A 22,864-nucleotide genomic window follows, 5' to 3' on the forward strand; every position below is an offset into this window, starting at 1 on the left:
AGTGGGTGGAATGTCTCCCAGCCCGAAATGACACAGCAGAGACAACAGCTATCTTGCTGATTAATCATGTGTTTAGCCAGTGGGATCTACCCCTCTCTGTAGATTCAGATTGAGGTACTCATTTTACAGCCACTGTAATGACTGAACTGTGGAAAATGTTGGGAGTTCAGGCAAAACTTCACATTTCATTTCACCCTCGGGCATCGGGACAGGTTGAGAGGTCAAACCGCCATATTGTAGGGATGTTGAGGAAGTACATTTCAGCTAATGGAAAAGACTGGGATGTAAAACTACCCCTGGTCTTAATGGCAATTAGGTCCACACCTCATAACTCTACAGGTGTCACACCTTTTGAAATGATGACAGGGCGGCAGATGACACTCCCCCTGCATCTCCTCTACCAACCTGAAGATGTCAGTGTAGCCAGCGCATATACTGCCCACCAGTATGTGGCAGACCTGAGGGCTCACCTCAGGCAGACTTTCGCATGGGCACAAGAGCATCTGGAGCAAAGTGCTGAGGGCAGGAAAGCATACTACGATCAAAAGGCTAGCTCTACAGAATATCAGGTGGGAGACAAGGTGATGTATTTTAACTTAACAAAACCAGTGGGTGTTCCAAAAAAGTTTCTCCCAAACTGGTCTGGTCCTCATGAAATTGTAGGAAAACTATCACCAGTAGCGTACCGCATCAAAATCTCAAAAGGGAAAAGATCCCCTGTGTACAAGTGGGTCCACTTCAACCAGATTAAGCCTTACAAACCCCAGATGGGAATAAAGGGGGTAGACATTGCTCAGGAGTAACTCCGGTTAAGGTGTAAGTTCTAAGGCAGTGTAGAGAAGTCTATACTGTGTCAGGCACTGTGGCCAGTGCATCTGTGACTAGATATTGTGGCTAGTTATAGTGGTATTTGTTAGTTGTACTCTGCTTATAAAGTATTGAAGTGACACTCCGTATTTGTGCAATTTCAGAATGATCCTGCTGAGTCTAATCATAGTGATCTGCGTACTCAATGCAGTACAGCTCTTGGATATAGTGGAATCAGGACCTCCTACTGGCATTATACTTCAGGATGCACCTGGAATTTTAGTGACTGACTGTTATGTGCACACTCAGAGAGTCTTACAAAAAGCATGTGACTGGAGGGGGGATGGTCCCCTGGCATGTCGTCCAATGGAGCAAGGACATCATAGGACATGCCCAGTTAGACACAATTCACATGCTTAAACAGCTACAAAAAGTCACCATAACACAGGAAGAATTAAGAGGAGTTAGACACCCAAAGCGCTTCCTTGGTACACTACTGACAGCAGCATCAGCCCTAGGCTCACTCTTCTCAGTAGGTACTTCAACAGTTAACAGCATTAGCATATCCACATTGGAAAAACATGTGGAAGGGTTAAAAAGAGAAATGCCTGAGATACAAGAGAAAATGTATGTTCAGCAGAAGCAGCTGCAGCAGCTAGACGGAACATTGGAGGGCACAATCCTCGCTGTAAACCAACACCCAGCCCTTTTGAATTATACAATCCACAGTATAGGCAAGATAGTGGATGTCATACAACATGATTATGCCTATGTACTAAAGGTTCAAGTACTAATGCAAGATTTGCTGAGAGAGGTCAGCTCTGTTGTTGACAGTTTGGCATTGAATAGGATCCCTTCATACTTGGTACCGGTTGAGTTAGTGAAGAATATCTTGAATCCGGTGTTGCAGGGAACCACGCAAACACTGCAGGTACATTTAGCTTACAGCCTGGGAAGTGCTATACCAATCCATGTTAACCCAGAGGCTCAAGAAATTGGCTTCCTGTTAAACCTCCCAATAATCAACACTAAAAACATATATAGGTTGAAATCAGTGCTAAATGTAGGGTTTTGGTCTGAAGATATACACATAAAAATTGAGACACCCTCACTTATAGCTTACCAAAATGAAAATCCTGACATGTATCTGACACCTAACCTACATATGTGTACAGTGATCAAAGACATTCACTGGCTGTGTCCCAGTAAACCTTTTGTAAGAGACCCCATTGAAGGCCTATGTGGCATTAAAAGGTTAACCACAGAAGACAAATGCAATGCTGTTGCTACATACAGAGATGATGTGACTACCACCCGAATTGAGAGAGCAGGAAATAAGTGGTTAGTGAATACACCTGTTAGTGAAACTATAATGACATATAACAGACATGATACAGCTACTCCAATACATCTCCCTAATGAAACTATGCTAATTCAAATCCCAGTAGGAGCAATTCTCCACATCAAACACTTAGCTCTATACCATCTTGATGGTGATATGCATAGTGTTGAGTTTGAAATAGCTGATGCCTTTAAAGGACACACTCTGGTAGTAGACAATTCACTCAGGAATCAAGTTTTGTTTGAGGGACCTAAATTAGCAAAGATCAGCCTTCAGTTAGGTAGCCTCCAAGCTACACCCGTGGAGCCAAAACCTAAGAGGGTGCCATTCACTTGGGGTTGGGATATGAGTGACAGCCTATTACTTATCTTCACACTATGTGGGTGGGCTACAATGGGCCTCCTGGGGTGGACACTGTACCAGCGAATCCACATACTGCAGGTTAGCCTGTCAGAGCAGGAAAGTGTGAGACCTAGCGATGCTCTTGAGCTCAAATCTAACATGTGTAGACCACTCCCTGAGCTTACTCCCATTATAACATGCAATTCTGACTAGACAGAAATAGAGACTGCTCTATTCCCTATACCCCTCTCACTGAATAGTCTTTATAGTTCTCTTTTTGACTATCTATAGTTTTCTTTTCTTAACATATAGACTCATGTGTAACCTGTTTAGTTGTCCTGAAAGAGGATACTATTATTATGCTCACTAAAGAAGTTACTTAGTTGTAACTGTTGAATTATAGTTTACTCAAATTGCCAATGGTCGAAGGATGAGGTGAGGTTTGTGTTTTGTTCCTGCTGTTCCCCTCTTAGTACACCGCCCAGATCAACGACTTCAGGTCCTCGATCAGTCCGTGCAGGGGGGAGATCTCATTGGACGACACATTGACTCTAACCACCAAACTCATTCCTAAGGTTTAGGCAAGGACTGCCATAAAAATTCCTTCAGGACCCCCTGGATAGAGCAGCAGGGACTGAAATAAAGAGATGCCACAGAGATCTATCTAAATCCATTCATACCTATGTTTAGAGGCCTTAATTTGATCTAAACTGCTTCACATCCACTCCATCTTCATGCAAAGCACAGTTTATGTTAATGGTTACTGACTGTTAAAACAGCAGGTCATGGGACAGACCTGTTAACAGATAAACAAATGCATGGATGATGATTTAACCATTTTTATATTGTGTTTGGTGTCTATCTGTTCCCTACGATGCTTTTAATAATTTGAAAGAGGTTTGGTAAAGAAATAATGCATGGGTAAAATGTTAAAGTACTTTATGCTATGCAAATGATTTCCACACCAGGGTGGGCAACACTTCAGATAACAGTAGCCAATCACACTCCAGGATCGGCAAGGCGCCACATTTCAATCTCCTCCTCATCAGAAAGGGATAAATATGTCCCCCAGGTAGACACACCCTTGTTCTGCATTTCCAGCTTGACGGGGAAGGAGACATTAACAGACACTCCACGTCCTGAGTTTCTGACCTGACGAGGAAAGAGACTACAAGACGGTTAAGGTGAAGCTTTCGCGAGCAAAACCTTTTATATTGCTTTCAGCTGCACTCTAGCTGCAAAAAGGGCCCCAGCATTGAGGGACTTCATCTGACCCTTACGGCTCCTACAGCAGCGCAGCCCAGTCCACAAAGGACCTCTGCATCGGCAGACATTGCCTGTACCACACGGCTCCTCAGCGACGCAGCCAGCCTGCAAGGGAACCTGTGAAGATTCATCTGACCCAGCTGCCCAGTCCATCCTAAAGGACCCTCTTGGCGCAACCGAAGTTCAGCATCCTCCAGCCCAGCGCGGCACGTCTACTGGATCGCAACTCTGTGCCCCCCCACTGCACGCAGCCTGCATCATCAGTGGAAGACGTCTCTGCTACCGGATTGATCACCCGACTGTGGGGAACGTAAATATAAACTTACCAAACCTCTTTTCTAGAGACCTTGGCATTATGCAAATGAGTTCCACACCAGGGTGGGCAACACCGGGGCTGCATGTTTATACATGCAGCATATGCATATGTTATTCTATCCTGTTTAGTTAACAGTTACTTGAGGTCAGCTTGTTACAAATAATAGGGATATTATTTGTTGAATGATAAATAAGCAATTATTTATCGCCATTTTACTAGAGCCATTAGGTGGCTTCCATTAGAAGTATTCCCATACAATTCTCTTCCATCCTACATTCAGTTCAACAGCATTGCATTTATCCATTCTGTTCACTTCATTTATGTGTTTCTTTGATTTAATTCAGTATTCTCCTTTGATTATTATTTTACTATCTTTTAGAAGTGCATATTCATTATTTAATTATTAATCGTTGTGGTATTTACTCTTGCATGTCTATTGTTAATAAATGTCATTGATTTTATTATAACTGTGTCTTCCATGTGTTGATGACCAAAGACTCTACTAGTTGACCGGGCTCTCCCAAATCCTTCAGACTGTCACAGACACGTCAGGCTACAACATCCACCAATCACAGCGCACCCCATCTCCAGAGTACTAATCACCGCCACCTGCACCTCATCGTTGCACTCATCAACAGCACCATAAAGAGCACGCACACACAGCGCTCCACGTCCGGTCTCGTTTGCAGATACTCACGTTAATGCTTACCTCAAGGACTCCCTGCTTCATACTTACCTGTCTCCAGCGTGTCTCCTTCCCTCTGTGTTCCTCGTCTCCTGTGTGTGAGTGCTCAACCCTTCTCCAGCGATCTCCAGCTCCAGCGTGTTCAAGGATTTCCATATCTGAAAAGAAAAGGACAGTAACTATCTCCATACATCCTCCATATCCATCTACATTCCATTACTGCTTACCTCTTCTCTGCCATATTCTCTGCTGGTGTCAATAAACATCCATTACCTGTTTACATCTGTGTCTGACTCCTGTGTACCATAACAGAAGAACGGACCAACACCGTAGACCCAGTATGAGCCAACCAGACCCATTTCAAGCCCTGGTGGATGCGCTTCGGCGAACACTTACCACCAATCCACCGTCACCATCTCCAGCCACTTCTCCCTCACCTGCACCAGCGGCACCTTCAGACAGCACCGTCAGCTCTCCTTCACCTCCGTTGTACACCAGTCCCATGGCCAAACCAGCGCCCTACTCAGGATCGGCGGAGGACTGCAGCGGATTCCTGCTGCAGTGCGAACTGGTCCTGGAGATGCAGCCGCACCTGTACCCGAGCGATACATCTAAGATAGCGTTCATCATCTCCCAGTTAAGCGGCAAAGCATTGAAATGGGCAGATTCCATCTGGTCACAACGTGGTGCTGTCACTCGATCATATCCTGCCTTTATTTCCCACTTCCGGGAAGTCTTCGGGAAACCGATTACAGATTCATCTGCTGGTGAGAAACTTTATAATCTTAAACAAGGATCTCAGTCAATTTATGATTATGCTTTGCACTTCAGAACGCTTGCTGCTGTTAGCGGATGGAACGAGCAGGCTTTAATAACCACCTACCGTCAAGGACTGGAGCCTCAGGTACGGCTGCATCTCGCTGCATACGAGGATTCCATCGGCCTCGAGAAGTTCATCCAGCTTTCCATCCGCTGCGCCACTCGTATGCAGGCGTGCCTCCAAGAGCACCAGGACCAGTCTCTTCCCAACACGCTTCTCTGCCGATCCGAACCCGTCAGCTCCCCAGAACCAGCCAACGAACCTATGGATGTGGAAAGTTCTCGGTTAACTCCCTCTGAGCGCCATCGTCGGCTGACCCTGAACCTGTGCTTGTATTGTGGCGCTCCCGGGCATGCGATTGCGGCGTGCCCCACACGACCTCCTCGACCCATGGTGAGTGCCATAATCCCTTCTATTCAGAAAATGAAACCACTCACCACTGTCGTCATTCTTACTGCCGCTGATGTCTCCCTCACAGTGGTCGCACTCCTCGACTCAGGGTCAGCCGGCAATTTCATCTCCGGCGCCCTCTGCCGGCAACTTCGTCTCAAGACCTCTCCGTCTCCAACGATCTACCAGATTAACTCCATAACTGTCAAGCCTCTCAGCCGTAAGCACGTCTGAACTGTGGCAGGACCAATCAAGTTGCAAGTAGGACTTCTGCATCAAGAGGAATTACATCTGCTGGTTCTGGAGGATTCCACCGCTGACGTGGTTCTAGGGCGCCCCTGGTTGGAGCAGCACAATCCCACCATCTCCTGGAAGACGGGCGAAATCCTGAAGTGGGGTGAAACCTGTTTCTCTCGATGCCTCGCTGAACTTCCTGTACCACGAACTCCTCCTTCAGATCTTCCCATCTGTGCAACATCCATCGAGAGTCCAGTGGAGAAACGTTCCATCAACATCCCCAAGTGTTACGCCCCCTTCAGCGATGTCTTCTGCCCTCAAAGGGCTTCCAAGCTGCCTCCACACCGGCCATGGGACTGTGCCATCGATCTGCTTCTGGGTGAACCAGTGCCAAGGGGTAAGATCTACCCCTTATCCATCCCGGAGGAGAAGGCCATGGAGGATTACATCAAGGAGGCCCTCGCTCAAGGATACATCTGGCCGTCTACTTCCCCTGCTGCTTCCAGCTTCTTCTTTGTGGCAAAAAAGGAGGCTTGCGGCCATGTATCGACTACCGCTCACTCAACAAGATTACCGTAAAGTTCAGATATCCCCTTCCTCTCGTCCCAGCGGCCCTAGAACATCTCCGTGGTGCCACTGTGTTTACGAAGTTGGACCTCCGCAGCGCGTACAACCTCATCCGGATACGTGAGGGGGACGAGTGGAAGACCGCCTTCATTACACCCACTGGCCACTATGAGTACCTTGTGATGCCGTATGGCCTGGTCAACGCCCCCTCCGTATTCCAGGACTTCATTCATGAGTTTCTCCACCGATTCGTCCTAGTCTACGTCGACGACATACTCATCTACTCCCGGAGCCAGGCCGAACATCGCCAACACGTTGCGGAGGTCCTCACCCTCCTTCGTCAATTCCACCTGTTCCTCAAAGCAGAAAAGTGTTAGTTCCATCAGTCTACTGTATCATTCCTGGGATACATCATCGACCACAGTGGCATCCGGATGGACGAGAGGAAGGTGGAATCCATCACCACCTGGCCAGAACCCACAACCATCAAAGAACTACAACGCTTCCTTGGATTCGCTAACTTCTACCGCCGGTTTATCAAGAACTACATCATCAGTGGAAGACGTCTCTGCTACCGGATTGATCACCCGACTGTGGGGAACGTAAATATAAACTTACCAAACCTCTTTTCTAGAGACCTTGGCATTATGCAAATGAGTTCCACACCAGGGTGGGCAACACCGGGGCTGCATGTTTATACATGCAGCATATGCATATGTTATTCTATCCTGTTTAGTTAACAGTTACTTGAGGTCAGCTTGTTACAAATAATAGGGATATTATTTGTTGAATGATAAATAAGCAATTATTTATCGCCATTTTACTAGAGCCATTAGGTGGCTTCCATTAGAAGTATTCCCATACAATTCTCTTCCATCCTACATTCAGTTCAACAGCATTGCATTTATCCATTCTGTTCACTTCATTTATGTGTTTCTTTGATTTAATTCAGTATTCTCCTTTGATTATTATTTTACTATCTTTTAGAAGTGCATATTCATTATTTAATTATTAATCGTTGTGGTATTTACTCTTGCATGTCTATTGTTAATAAATTTCATTGATTTTATTATAACTGTGTCTTCCATGTGTTGATGACCAAAGACTCTACTAGTTGACCGGGCTCTCCCAAATCCTTCAGACTGTCACAGACACGTCAGGCTACAACATCCACCAATCACAGCGCACCCCATCTCCAGAGTACTAATCACCGCCACCTGCACCTCATCGTTGCACTCATCAACAGCACCATAAAGAGCACGCACACACAGCGCTCCACGTCCGGTCTCGTTTGCAGATACTCACGTTAATGCTTACCTCAAGGACTCCCTGCTTCATACTTACCTGTCTCCAGCGTGTCTCCTTCCCTCTGTGTTCCTCGTCTCCTGTGTGTGAGTGCTCAACCCTTCTCCAGCAATCTCCAGCTCCAGCGTGTTCAAGGATTTCCATATCTGAAAAGAAAAGGACAGTAACTATCTCCATACATCCTCCATATCCATCTACATTCCATTACTGCTTACCTCTTCTCTGCCATATTCTCTGCTGGTGTCAATAAACATCCATTACCTGTTTACATCTGTGTCTGACTCCTGTGTACCATAACAGAAGAACGGACCAACACCGTAGACCCAGTATGAGCCAACCAGACCCATTTCAAGCCCTGGTGGATGCGCTTCGGCGAACACTTACCACCAATCCACCGTCACCATCTCCAGCCACTTCTCCCTCACCTGCACCAGCGGCACCTTCAGACAGCACCGTCAGCTCTCCTTCACCTCCGTTGTACACCAGTCCCATGGCCAAACCAGCGCCCTACTCAGGATCGGCGGAGGACTGCAGTGGATTCCTGCTGCAGTGCGAACTGGTCCTGGAGATGCAGCCGCACCTGTACCCGAGCGATACATCTAAGATAGCGTTCATCATCTCCCAGTTAAGCGGCAAAGCATTGAAATGGGCAGATTCCATCTGGTCACAACGTGGTGCTGTCACTCGATCATATCCTGCCTTTATTTCCCACTTCCGGGAAGTCTTCGGGAAACCGATTACAGATTCATCTGCTGGTGAGAAACTTTATAATCTTAAACAAGGATCTCAGTCAATTTATGATTATGCTTTGCACTTCAGAACGCTTGCTGCTGTTAGCGGATGGAACGAGCAGGCTTTAATAACCACCTACCGTCAAGGACTGGAGCCTCAGGTACGGCTGCATCTCGCTGCATACGAGGATTCCATCGGCCTCGAGAAGTTCATCCAGCTTTCCATCCGCTGCGCCACTCGTATGCAGGCGTGCCTCCAAGAGCACCAGGACCAGTCTCTTCCCAACACGCTTCTCTGCCGATCCGAACCCGTCAGCTCCCCAGAACCAGCCAACGAACCTATGGATGTGGAAAGTTCTCGGTTAACTCCCTCTGAGCGCCATCGTCGGCTGACCCTGAACCTGTGCTTGTATTGTGGCGCTCCCGGGCATGCGATTGCGGCGTGCCCCACACGACCTCCTCGACCCATGGTGAGTGCCATAATCCCTTCTATTCAGAAAATGAAACCACTCACCACTGTCGTCATTCTTACTGCCGCTGATGTCTCCCTCACAGTGGTCGCACTCCTCGACTCAGGGTCAGCCGGCAATTTCATCTCCGGCGCCCTCTGCCGGCAACTTCGTCTCAAGACCTCTCCGTCTCCAACGATCTACCAGATTAACTCCATAACTGTCAAGCCTCTCAGCCGTAAGCACGTCTGAACTGTGGCAGGACCAATCAAGTTGCAAGTAGGACTTCTGCATCAAGAGGAATTACATCTGCTGGTTCTGGAGGATTCCACCGCTGACGTGGTTCTAGGGCGCCCCTGGTTGGAGCAGCACAATCCCACCATCTCCTGGAAGACGGGCGAAATCCTGAAGTGGGGTGAAACCTGTTTCTCTCGATGCCTCGCTGAACTTCCTGTACCACGAACTCCTCCTTCAGATCTTCCCATCTGTGCAACATCCATCGAGAGTCCAGTGGAGAAACGTTCCATCAACATCCCCAAGTGTTACGCCCCCTTCAGCGATGTCTTCTGCCCTCAAAGGGCTTCCAAGCTGCCTCCACACCGGCCATGGGACTGTGCCATCGATCTGCTTCTGGGTGAACCAGTGCCAAGGGGTAAGATCTACCCCTTATCCATCCCGGAGGAGAAGGCCATGGAGGATTACATCAAGGAGGCCCTCGCTCAAGGATACATCTGGCCGTCTACTTCCCCTGCTGCTTCCAGCTTCTTCTTTGTGGCAAAAAAGGAGGCTTGCAGCCATGTATCGACTACCGCTCACTCAACAAGATTACCGTAAAGTTCAGATATCCCCTTCCTCTCGTCCCAGCGGCCCTAGAACATCTCCGTGGTGCCACTGTGTTTACGAAGTTGGACCTCCGCAGCGCGTACAACCTCATCCGGATACGTGAGGGGGACGAGTGGAAGACCGCCTTCATTACACCCACTGGCCACTATGAGTACCTTGTGATGCCGTATGGCCTGGTCAACGCCCCCTCCGTATTCCAGGACTTCATTCATGAGTTTCTCCACCGATTCGTCCTAGTCTACGTCGACGACATACTCATCTACTCCCGGAGCCAGGCCGAACATCGCCAACACGTTGCGGAGGTCCTCACCCTCCTTCGTCAATTCCACCTGTTCCTCAAAGCAGAAAAGTGTTAGTTCCATCAGTCTACTGTATCATTCCTGGGATACATCATCGACCACAGTGGCATCCGGATGGACGAGAGGAAGGTGGAATCCATCACCACCTGGCCAGAACCCACAACCATCAAAGAACTACAACGCTTCCTTGGATTCGCTAACTTCTACCGCCGGTTTATCAAGAACTACATCATCAGTGGAAGACGTCTCTGCTACCGGATTGATCACCCGACTGTGGGGAACGTAAATATAAACTTACCAAACCTCTTTTCTAGAGACCTTGGCATTATGCAAATGAGTTCCACACCAGGGTGGGCAACACCGGGGCTGCATGTTTATACATGCAGCATATGCATATGTTATTCTATCCTGTTTAGTTAACAGTTACTTGAGGTCAGCTTGTTACAAATAATAGGGATATTATTTGTTGAATGATAAATAAGCAATTATTTATCGCCATTTTACTAGAGCCATTAGGTGGCTTCCATTAGAAGTATTCCCATACAATTCTCTTCCATCCTACATTCAGTTCAACAGCATTGCATTTATCCATTCTGTTCACTTCATTTATGTGTTTCTTTGATTTAATTCAGTATTCTCCTTTGATTATTATTTTACTATCTTTTAGAAGTGCATATTCATTATTTAATTATTAATCGTTGTGGTATTTACTCTTGCATGTCTATTGTTAATAAATTTCATTGATTTTATTATAACTGTGTCTTCCATGTGTTGATGACCAAAGACTCTACTAGTTGACCGGGCTCTCCCAAATCCTTCAGACTGTCACAGACACGTCAGGCTACAACATCCACCAATCACAGCGCACCCCATCTCCAGAGTACTAATCACCGCCACCTGCACCTCATCGTTGCACTCATCAACAGCACCATAAAGAGCACGCACACACAGCGCTCCACGTCCGGTCTCGTTTGCAGATACTCACGTTAATGCTTACCTCAAGGACTCCCTGCTTCATACTTACCTGTCTCCAGCGTGTCTCCTTCCCTCTGTGTTCCTCGTCTCCTGTGTGTGAGTGCTCAACCCTTCTCCAGCAATCTCCAGCTCCAGCGTGTTCAAGGATTTCCATATCTGAAAAGAAAAGGACAGTAACTATCTCCATACATCCTCCATATCCATCTACATTCCATTACTGCTTACCTCTTCTCTGCCATATTCTCTGCTGGTGTCAATAAACATCCATTACCTGTTTACATCTGTGTCTGACTCCTGTGTACCATAACAGAAGAACGGACCAACACCGTAGACCCAGTATGAGCCAACCAGACCCATTTCAAGCCCTGGTGGATGCGCTTCGGCGAACACTTACCACCAATCCACCGTCACCATCTCCAGCCACTTCTCCCTCACCTGCACCAGCGGCACCTTCAGACAGCACCGTCAGCTCTCCTTCACCTCCGTTGTACACCAGTCCCATGGCCAAACCAGCGCCCTACTCAGGATCGGCGGAGGACTGCAGTGGATTCCTGCTGCAGTGCGAACTGGTCCTGGAGATGCAGCCGCACCTGTACCCGAGCGATACATCTAAGATAGCGTTCATCATCTCCCAGTTAAGCGGCAAAGCATTGAAATGGGCAGATTCCATCTGGTCACAACGTGGTGCTGTCACTCGATCATATCCTGCCTTTATTTCCCACTTCCGGGAAGTCTTCGGGAAACCGATTACAGATTCATCTGCTGGTGAGAAACTTTATAATCTTAAACAAGGATCTCAGTCAATTTATGATTATGCTTTGCACTTCAGAACGCTTGCTGCTGTTAGCGGATGGAACGAGCAGGCTTTAATAACCACCTACCGTCAAGGACTGGAGCCTCAGGTACGGCTGCATCTCGCTGCATACGAGGATTCCATCGGCCTCGAGAAGTTCATCCAGCTTTCCATCCGCTGCGCCACTCGTATGCAGGCGTGCCTCCAAGAGCACCAGGACCAGTCTCTTCCCAACACGCTTCTCTGCCGATCCGAACCCGTCAGCTCCCCAGAACCAGCCAACGAACCTATGGATGTGGAAAGTTCTCGGTTAACTCCCTCTGAGCGCCATCGTCGGCTGACCCTGAACCTGTGCTTGTATTGTGGCGCTCCCGAGCATGCGATTGCGGCGTGCCCCACACGACCTCCTCGACCCATGGTGAGTGCCATAATCCCTTCTATTCAGAAAATGAAACCACTCACCACTGTCGTCATTCTTACTGCCGCTGATGTCTCCCTCACAGTGGTCGCACTCCTCGACTCAGGGTCAGCCGGCAATTTCATCTCCGGCGCCCTCTGCCGGCAACTTCGTCTCAAGACCTCTCCGTCTCCAACGATCTACCAGATTAACTCCATAACTGTCAAGCCTCTCAGCCGTAAGCACGTCTGAACTGTGGCAGGACCAATCAAGTTGCAAGTAGGACTTCTGCATCAAGAGGAATTACATCTGCTGGTTCTGGAGGATTCCACCGCTGACGTGGTTCTAGGGCGCCCCTGGTTGGAGCAGCACAATCCCACCATCTCCTGGAAGACGGGCGAAATCCTGAAGTGGGGTGAAACCTGTTTCTCTCGATGCCTTCCTGTACCACGAACTCCTCCTTCAGATCTTCCCATCTGTGCAACATCCATCGAGAGTCCAGTGGAGAAACGTTCCATCAACATCCCCAAGTGTTACGCCCCCTTCAGCGATGTCTTCTGCCCTCAAAGGGCTTCCAAGCTGCCTCCACACCGGCCATGGGACTGTGCCATCGATCTGCTTCTGGGTGAACCAGTGCCAAGGGGTAAGATCTACCCCTTATCCATCCCGGAGGAGAAGGCCATGGAGGATTACATCAAGGAGGCCCTCGCTCAAGGATACATCTGGCCGTCTACTTGCCCTGCTGCTTCCAGCTTCTTCTTTGTGGCAAAAAAGGAGGCTTGCGGCCATGTATCGACTACCGCTCACTCAACAAGATTACCGTAAAGTTCAGATATCCCCTTCCTCTCGTCCCAGCGGCCCTAGAACATCTCCGTGGTGCCACTGTGTTTACGAAGTTGGACTATGAGTACCTTGTGATGCCGTATGGCCTGGTCAACGCCCCCTCCGTATTCCAGGACTTCATTCATGAGTTTCTCCACCGATTCGTCCTAGTCTACGTCGACGACATACTCATCTACTCCCGGAGCCAGGCCGAACATCGCCAACACGTTGCGGAGGTCCTCACCCTCCTTCGTCAATTCCACCTGTTCCTCAAAGCAGAAAAGTGTTAGTTCCATCAGTCTACTGTATCATTCCTGGGATACATCATCGACCACAGTGGCATCCGGATGGACGAGAGGAAGGTGGAATCCATCACCACCTGGCCAGAACCCACAACCATCAAAGAACTACAACGCTTCCTTGGATTCGCTAACTTCTACCGCCGGTTTATCAAGAACTACAGCTCCATCACTCATCCTCTCACCAGTTTACTCAGAAATAAGCCCAAGTCTCTGTTCTGTATACCAGCTGCCACCAACGCCTTCAACCGCCTTAAGGAAGCCTTCACCACCGCTCCCCTACTCGTCCATCCCGATCCAGAGCTGCCCTTCATCATGGAGGTGGACGCCTCTACCACCGGAGTGGGAGCAGTGTTGTCACAGCAGCAGGGGACGCCAAGTAGACTCCATCCATGCGCCTTCTTCTCCCGCAAGCTCAGCCCGGCGGAAGTCAACTACGACATCGGTGACAGGGAACTCCTCGCTGTGAAGCTTGCTCTGGAAGAGTGGAGGCATTGGCTGGAGGGAGCCAAGCATGCGTTCCTGGTCCTTACAGATCATAAAAACCTTGAATATCTCCATGCTGCCAAAAGGTTGAATCCAAGACAAGCTCGATGGGCCATGTTCTTCTCTCGGTTGAACTACACCATTTCCTATCGACCTGGCTCAAAGAACACAAAAGCGGATGCTCTCTCCCGTCTCCATGCTCCTGAAGAGAAGTCAGAAGAACCTGAGCCTATCATTCCAAGCTCCCTCATAGTAAGCCCTATCACTTGGTCAGAAGAGACCATTCCCTCCTCCAATGCCTCCACGAACCCTCCGCCGGGCTGCCCACCTGGCTTGCTTTACATCACCCTGACACGACGCACTCCAACCATCCACTCAGCTCACACGTCACTAGGCACTGGTCACCCGGGGGTCAATGAAACCCTCTCGTTGCTGAAAGAACGCTTCTGGTGGCCAGGGATGGCAGCAGATGTCAGAAGGTACGTGCAGGGCTGTCAGGAGTGCGCCATCTCCAAAAGTCCACGTCATCTGCCAGCTGGGAAACTCCTTCCTCTGCCCGTTCCCAACCGACCTTGGTCACACCTAGGAGTGGATTTTATAACGGACCTTCCTGCTTCTGACGGAAATGCCTGCATCCTAGTCATCATAGATCGTTTCTCCAAATCCTGTCGTCTCATCCCACTGAGAGGGTTACCTACAGCCATGGAAACTGCAGAACTGCTATTCAATCACGTGTTCAGGTATTTCGGAATTCCAGAGGACATTGTATCGGACAGAGGACCCCAGTTCATCTCTCGAGTATGGAGGGCTTTCCACTCGCTCCTAGGTGTGGCCGTCAGTCTAACATCGGGGTACCATCTGCAGTCGAACGGGCAGACAGAAAGGAAGGTCCAGGAGATCGGCCGTTTCCTCCGTACCTTCTGTCATGACCACCAGGACTCTTGGAACCAGTATTTGGGTTGGGCCGAGTACGCCCAGAACTCTCTCCGGCAGTCGACTACAGGACTCACTCCATTCCAGTGCGTACTCGGCTACCAACCCCCACTGTTCCCCTGGACCGGGGAACCATCTAACGTTCCGGCGGTGGATTACTGGTTCCGAGAGAGCAAGAGGGTCTGGGACTCAGCCCACCATCAGTTGCAACGAGCCCTGCACAGACGCAAGATGGCAGCGGACCTGCGGCGTTCCAACACCCCTGTCTTCCAGCCCGGACAGAAGGTATGGCTGTTGACACGGGACATCAGACTGCGTCTGCCCTGCAAGAAGCTGAGTCCCAGGGTTACAGACACGTCAGGCTCCAACATCCACCAATCACAGCGCACCCCATCTCCAGAGTACTAATCACCGCCACCTGCACCTCATGAAGTCAAGTCAAGTCAAGTCACCCTTATTTATATAGCGCTTTTTACAATGCAGATTGTGTCAAAGCAGCTTTACATTGATAATTGGTATATAATTTTCCTTTTAAAGAATAGTGTCAATGCAGGCAGATCAAAAGCACTGTTGAATAAATGTCAAGAATACTGTTGAATATCAAATGTCAAGTCAAATTAAATTAAATTAGGGCTGCACGATTAATCGTATTTTAATCACGATAACGATATCTGCTTCTCCCGATTGATTTTAAATAATCGTCACGATATTGGCCCACTCTATGAAAATGAACATAATTTGGAAATATTGGAAGTAATATTAGGAGTTTCGCTGTTTTATCTTTTGAAGTTCCTAAAGGTGTTACCAGTTTTCATAATGTTGATCAGCTAGAAATGATTGTTCTTTGCTTTACAAATTTGCCGGGCAATTTGAATCTGGTTTGTCTTATTGCAAACAAATTTTGTTGCTTTAAAATCTAATGTGAATACATATTACAAAGCGCTCACCAAAACCATGTTTTGTATTGATTTACCATCTAACGAAGTTATCATAGTTGGTTAAATTAAGTCGTTGTGCCACCTACAGGCCTTTTGGGTGAATTGTAGGTTGGTAAAGAACTTGCAAAATAGCCATAATTACATTACTCTTTTTGATAGAATAAACGTAATTAATAATCGTGATTATAATTTTGAGGAAACTGTGGCACTGGCTGTCGTGTTGATGAGGCCTTCACAATGGATGATCTAGTCGACTCAATCTCGGCTGATACTTCAGGGCTGCGTTGTGGTCGTATCAAGGCGCCGGTCCTCTGTCTCATCTGGATACGGCCTGAATCCGGTTGACTACGGTAAACCTCGGGATAAACAGAAAGACTAATATTAGCGTAGATGCCATTCTTTTTCTGATGTAACGAGTACATCTGGTGTTATAGGAAGTGTTCCCGGTTCCGGCTGAACTAATTTATGCAGCCTAATAATCCTTTAACGGATTTGAAAATATAAATTTATAATGTGTTATGTGTATGCCAGGTTAAAGAGATGCGTTTTTAGTCTAGATTTAAACTGACAGAGTGTGTCTGCATCCCGAACAATGCTAGGAAGATTGTTCCACAGTTTAGGTGCCAAATAGGAGAAGGATCTACCACCTGCGGTTGATTTTGATATTCTAGGTATTATCAGCTGGCCTGAATTCTGAGATTGCAATAAACGTGAAGGACTATAATGCATTAAGAGCTCGCTTAGGTACTGGGGGGCTAAGCCATTTAGTGCTTTGTAAGTAATTAACAAGATTTTAAAATCTATACGATGTTTAACAGGAAGCCAATGCAGTGACGACAGAACTGGGCTAATATGGTCATACTTCCTAGTTCTAGTAAGAACTCTAGCTGCTGCATTTTGTACGAGCTGTAGTTTATTTATCAAGCGAGCGGAACAACCACCCAGTAGAGCGTTACAGTAATCTAGCCTCGAGGTCATGAACGCATGAACTAACTGTTCTGCATTCTTCATTGAGAGCATATGTCATAGTTTAGATATATTTTTAAGATGGAAGAATGCGTTTTTACAGATGCTACTAACATGGCCTTCAAATGAAAGATTGGTATCAAAGAGCACACCCAGGTTCCTAGCTGACGACGAAGACTTAACAGAGCAGCCATCAAGTGTTATACAGTATTCTAGGTTATTACGTGAAGAAGTTTCCGGTCCAAAAATTAGAATCTCTGTTTTTTCTGAATTCAGTAGTAGGAAACTACTGGTCATCCAGTTTTTTATATCAGCTATACATTCTGTTAATTTTGTGAATTGGTAAGTTTCGTCAGGGCGCAAAGAAATATAGAGCTGAGTATCATCAGCGTAACAGTGAAAACTAACGCCATGCTTCCTAATGATATCTCCCAAGGGTAGCATGTACAGAGTGAAAAGCAACGGTCCTAGTACTGAGCCTTGTGGTACTCCATATTTAACTTGTGATCGATATGACATCACATCATTTACTACTACAGACTGATAACGGTCAGATAAGTATGATTTGAACCATGCCAATGCAATTCCACTAATGCCAACATAGTTTTCAAGTCTATTTAAGAATATTGTGATCAATAGTGTCAAATGCAGCACTAAGATCTAGTAACACTAATAGAGAGATACAACCACGATCTGAAGTAAGAGCAAATCATTAGTAACTCTAATGAGAGCAGTCTCAGTACTATGGACGGTCTAAATCCTGACTGGAAATCCTCACAGATATTATTTCTTTCTAAAAAGGAACAAGTTGCGAGAAACTGCCTTTTCTAGATTTTTACAGAAAAGTAAGATTTGAATTGGCCTATTTGACTAATTCTTTAGGATCTAGTTGTGTTTTTTAATAAAGTTTAATAAGCCAGCTTAAAAGTTTTTGGTCGTATCCTAATGACAAAGAGAATTAACAATATTAAGAAGTGGATCTATGACTTCTGAGCATCTCTTTCAATAGCTTAGTTGGTATAGGGTCTAACATCATGTTGTTGATTTTGATGATTTAACAAGTTTAGACAATTCTTCCTCTCCTAAACAGTAAATGAAATGAATTTTTCCTCAGGGACACTACAATGCAAGGTCTGACACGATACTGTAGTAGACAGTTGCATGGTTATAATTTTCTCTCTAATATTATCAATCTTGCAAGTAAAGAAGTTCATAAAGTCATTACTGTTGTGCTCTTTGGAAACATCAGAAGTTGAAGCTTTATTTCTTGTTAATTTAGCCACTGTATCAAACAAATACCTAGGGTTGTGTTTATTTTCTTCGAAGAGTTTTGAGAAATAGGCAGATCTAGCAGTTTTTAAGGCCTTTCTGTACTCAATCATTTTCTCTCTCCACGAAATGCGAAATACTTCTAGTTTTGTTTTCTTCCAGCTACGCTTCATTTTTCTGGCTGCAGTTTTTAGGGCCAGAGTCTGCTCACTGTACCATGGCATTGGATTAATTTCCTTAATCTTTTTTAAACGCAAAGGAGCAACTGAATCTAATGTGCTGGAAAAGACAGAGGCAATAGTTTCTGTTGCAACATCGAGGTCTTCTAAGCTGTCTGGTATGCTAAGGCGATGAAACTGATCAGGAAGATTATTTATAAAGTGATCTTTAGTGGTAGAGGTGATGGTTCTACCATATTTATGGCGGGGAGGCAGTTTAGCCGCTTTCACCAAATGTAATATACACGAGACTAGATAATGATCTGAGATGTCATCACTCTGCTGCAGAATTTCAACGGCATCAATATCGATTCCATGTGACAATATTAGATCTAAAGTATGATTACGACAATGAGTGGGTCCCGACACGTGTTGTCTAACACCAATAGAGTTTAGAATGTCTGTAAATGCCAATCTCAATGAGTCTTTTTTATTATCTACATGGATATTAAAATCACCAACAACAAGGACTTTATCTGCAGCTAGTACTAACTCTGATAGAAAATCAGCAAATTCTTTAATAAAGTCTGTATGGTGTCCTGGTGGCCTGTATACAGTAGCCAGCACAAATGTCAGCTTACATAATGTTACGTAAAGCACCATCACTTCGAAGGAATTATATTTGAAAGACTTTTGACTAATACTGTAAATATTACTATAAATTACAGCAACACCTCCCCCTTTGCCTTTCTGTCGAGGATTGTGTCGATAATCATAACCTTGAGGGCTGGACTCATTTAAAGTAATGTAATCGTCCGGTTTTAGCCAGGTTTCTGTCAAACACAGCACATCTAGATTATTGTCTGTGATAATATCATTTACAATAAGTGCTTTTGAAGAAAGTGATCTAATATTTAACAATCCAAGCTTTATCATTTGTTTATCATTATTATCTCGATTTTTTATTTGTTGAACATCAATTAAATTTTTTCCATTAAATGGGTTTGGAAGTTTTTTGTTTTTATTAATTCGGGGTACAGACACAGTCTCTATGTGATAATATCTAGGTGTAAGAGTTTCTATGTGTTGGGATTTATCTGACTTCTGTAACGTAAGGCAGCTAGCAGACGGTCGGTTTAGCCAGTCTGTCTGCTTCCTTACCTGGGCCGTAGTTTGTCATGTTTCAGCTCTAAGACTATGTGCCATATTACTAGAGAGAAGAGCAGCACCATCCCGGGAAGGGTGAATACCATCTCTTTTCAACAGGTCAGGTCTGCCCCAAAAACTTTTACAATTATCTATGAAACCTATATTATTCTGCGGACACCACTTAGACAGCCAGCCATTGAGTGATGATAATCTACTAACTATCTCATCACTCCGACGAACAGGAAGGGGACCAGAGCAAATTACTTCTCCTGACATTGTACTTGCGAGTTCACACACCTCTTTAATGTTAATTTTAGTGATCTCCGACTGGCGAAGTCGAACATCATTTGTGCCGACGTGAATAATAATTTTAGAGTATTTACGATTAGCATTAGCCAGCACTTTTAAATTTGCTTTGATGTCAGGTGCTCTGGCTCCCGGCAAACATGTGACTATGGTGGCCGGTGTCTCTATTTTCACGTTCCGTGTAATAGAATCGCCAATTACTAGGGCACTTTCAACAGGATTCTCAGTGGGTGCGTCACTGAGTGGGGAGAACCTGTTTGATGTTCTTAATGGAACGGAAGAGTGGTGTTTTCCGCGACTAGGCCGCCTCACCGTTACCCAAGTGCCCTGCTGCGCGGGCTCTACAGCCGGAACCGAACAATGAGTTCACTAAGCTAGTCGCATCCAAAACAGTATCTGAAGCCCCTGCATTCTTACTATCCTCGATTAAAGTTTGGATGCGTGTCTCTAATTCTGAGATTCTCTCTGTCAGCCTGACTATTTCCCTACATTTATGACATGTAAATCCCTCGTCGCTGACAGAGAGGGCTATGCTAAACATGTGACAGATGGAACACGATATAACACTGGGAAAGGATGACATAACTCACCGTGTTTGTAGACTGATCCGAATTGCCACAGCTGTTTGATGAACGCGTTGGAAGAGGAGCGCGCGAGACTGATGACAAGTTAAACAAGCTAGCGGGATGCAAACGCGTTGTATCAGCGATTTAGATTCAAAGATTACAAGCTGGCGACGTCAGATTAATGTGGTGGGCAATAGTATATATATAAAGTAATGATAATATTGTTACGACCCTGTCTTTTCCTTCGTCACCTGGTGGTGGCAGTGTGGCGTTTGGATGTGACGTAAATGTCCAATTGGATAATTCATGGGCGGAGAGTATAAATAGCCGGCTGATCTACTCAACAGTACTTCCTCTGGTAGAACGGGTTTCTCCAGAGAAGTCGTTTGCTCCAACCTGCTTCCATTTTTGTTCTTCCCAACATTTCCTACCCACTGGATTCTTATTTTCTTTTGGTTTATTTATTCCCCTAGACATTGTGCTATTTTGTTTGGAACAGATAATTTTGTAATAAACAACATGGCAATTCAAGGAACTCATTTGTGTGTGATCCTCTTTATGTTACGGTCAAGAACGAGCTGGCCGTGACATAAATTGGGTGGCTCGTCCGTGATCCTTTGGAGTGGGAAATGTTGGTGAGTATTTAACTATTTTTGTGAATGGTCACCTTTTTGAATGAGAACTCTGGTTAGGAAGAGTGTATCCAGTTGGGTTGTGTATACAATCCTTCCGACGGAACACTGGTTGTTGTTTTGTTTATTATTTTGTCTTTTTTATTTTTGAGGATTATCCTGGGTGGAGATATAAATCTCTGTTGGGGGTACGCTTTCGGACTTTCAGTTTGACTGATCGTCACTGAGTTTAGCGTTTAATGCCGCCCCGAGCCCGGTACATCCTCGAAGACTAGATAGTGATTAGTTAGTGATTATTTTCAGGTAGGAGCTGGAGTTTCTCAGTTCATGGAGGTGAACCTATGCAGCAAAATCTGTGAAATAATAATTTGTTTTTTAGTGCGCTCTCTTCTTTCCCGCGAACCTGCAACGTGTTTTTGACTTGTGGTAAGTCTTTGAAGTTTTTGTGAATGAGTGTGTTACGTAACGGAATGACGTAAATGAAGCAGTGGCTTATGGGAGTTGTAGTTATCACGAGTGTTCCACGTGCGTGAACTGTTTGTTTGTATTATCGCATAGGTGTGTGAGAACGAAGATGTCTTCGGTGCTCGAAGATTTCTTTGCGTGTCCCTCAGAATCTTTACTTGAGAGGTGTACAAAGGAGCAATTATTACAAATTGCCGAACGCTTTAGTATCGATCTTACTACTCAAGATAAGAAACTGAAGGAAACGCTTGTGACGACATTAAAACGATCACTCGTTGATAGAGGAGTTTTTGAGGTAAGAACTGAGTCTATTGCTCCCAGTGATTCTTCTGTGTTTTCTCCTTGTGACGTTGAGGTTGAAAGTGAATTGAAATTTCGAAATATGTCACTGCAAGAGAAGCAGCTGTATTTAGATGCGGCGAAAGTCCGTGCTGAGCGTGAGGATCGCGCTATGAGAGAGAGGGAGGTAGAAAGAGAATTTGCAGCAAGGAAATTAGAGCAACAGTTATCCGTACGTAAACTCGAACTTGAGTTGGAGAGAGAACGGGAAGATAGAGCGTTTCAGATAAAGAAGTTGGAGTTGGAGTTAGCAGCAAAAAAAGCGGAAGCCCCGCAAATTGATATGCCTTTTGTTGAATCGCATTCGTCGGCTGATTATGATCCTGTGTTTGACGTTCACAAGAATGTGAGATTAGTTCCTCCGTTTTCTGAAAAGGAAATAGAGAAATATTTTCATCACTTTGAACGAGTTGCTTTGTCTTTGAAATGGCCAAGGAAGTTTTGGACTTTAATGTTACAGTGTGTTTTCACAGGTAAAGCTCGGGAAGTTTATTCAGCTCTCAGTCTGGAACAGAGTGGTGAGTATGATATAGTGAAAACTGCCGTGTTACATGCATATGAACTTGTGCCTGAGGCATATTGACAAAAATTTAGGAATTTTAACAAAAATGATGAATGCACTTTTGTTGAATTTGCAAGAGAGAAAGAGACATTATTTGATCGATGGTGTACTTCAATGAAAATCACCACTAAAGAGCAGTTAAGACAATTGGTGCTCTTAGAGGAGTTTAAACACTGTGTTCCTCATGCTGTAGCTACATATCTTACCGAGCATAAGGTGAGTAAACTTTCAGAAGCTGCTATTATGGCTGATGAGTTTGTGTTAACCCATCGTGGGTCGTTTGGTTCAGTCAGTTTTAAGAACGACACGGGTAAGTCTAAGTTTTGTACTCAAGCCAAGACAAAGTCTGTTTCAATGGGGCCAAATATTAAAGCGACAGTAGTTGAGAAGTCAAAGCCTGTATTTTCAAA

The sequence above is a fragment of the Megalobrama amblycephala genome, linkage group LG2 (genome assembly GCF_018812025.1).
Source record: "Megalobrama amblycephala isolate DHTTF-2021 linkage group LG2, ASM1881202v1, whole genome shotgun sequence".
Classification (NCBI taxonomy): Eukaryota; Metazoa; Chordata; class Actinopteri; order Cypriniformes; family Xenocyprididae; genus Megalobrama; species Megalobrama amblycephala.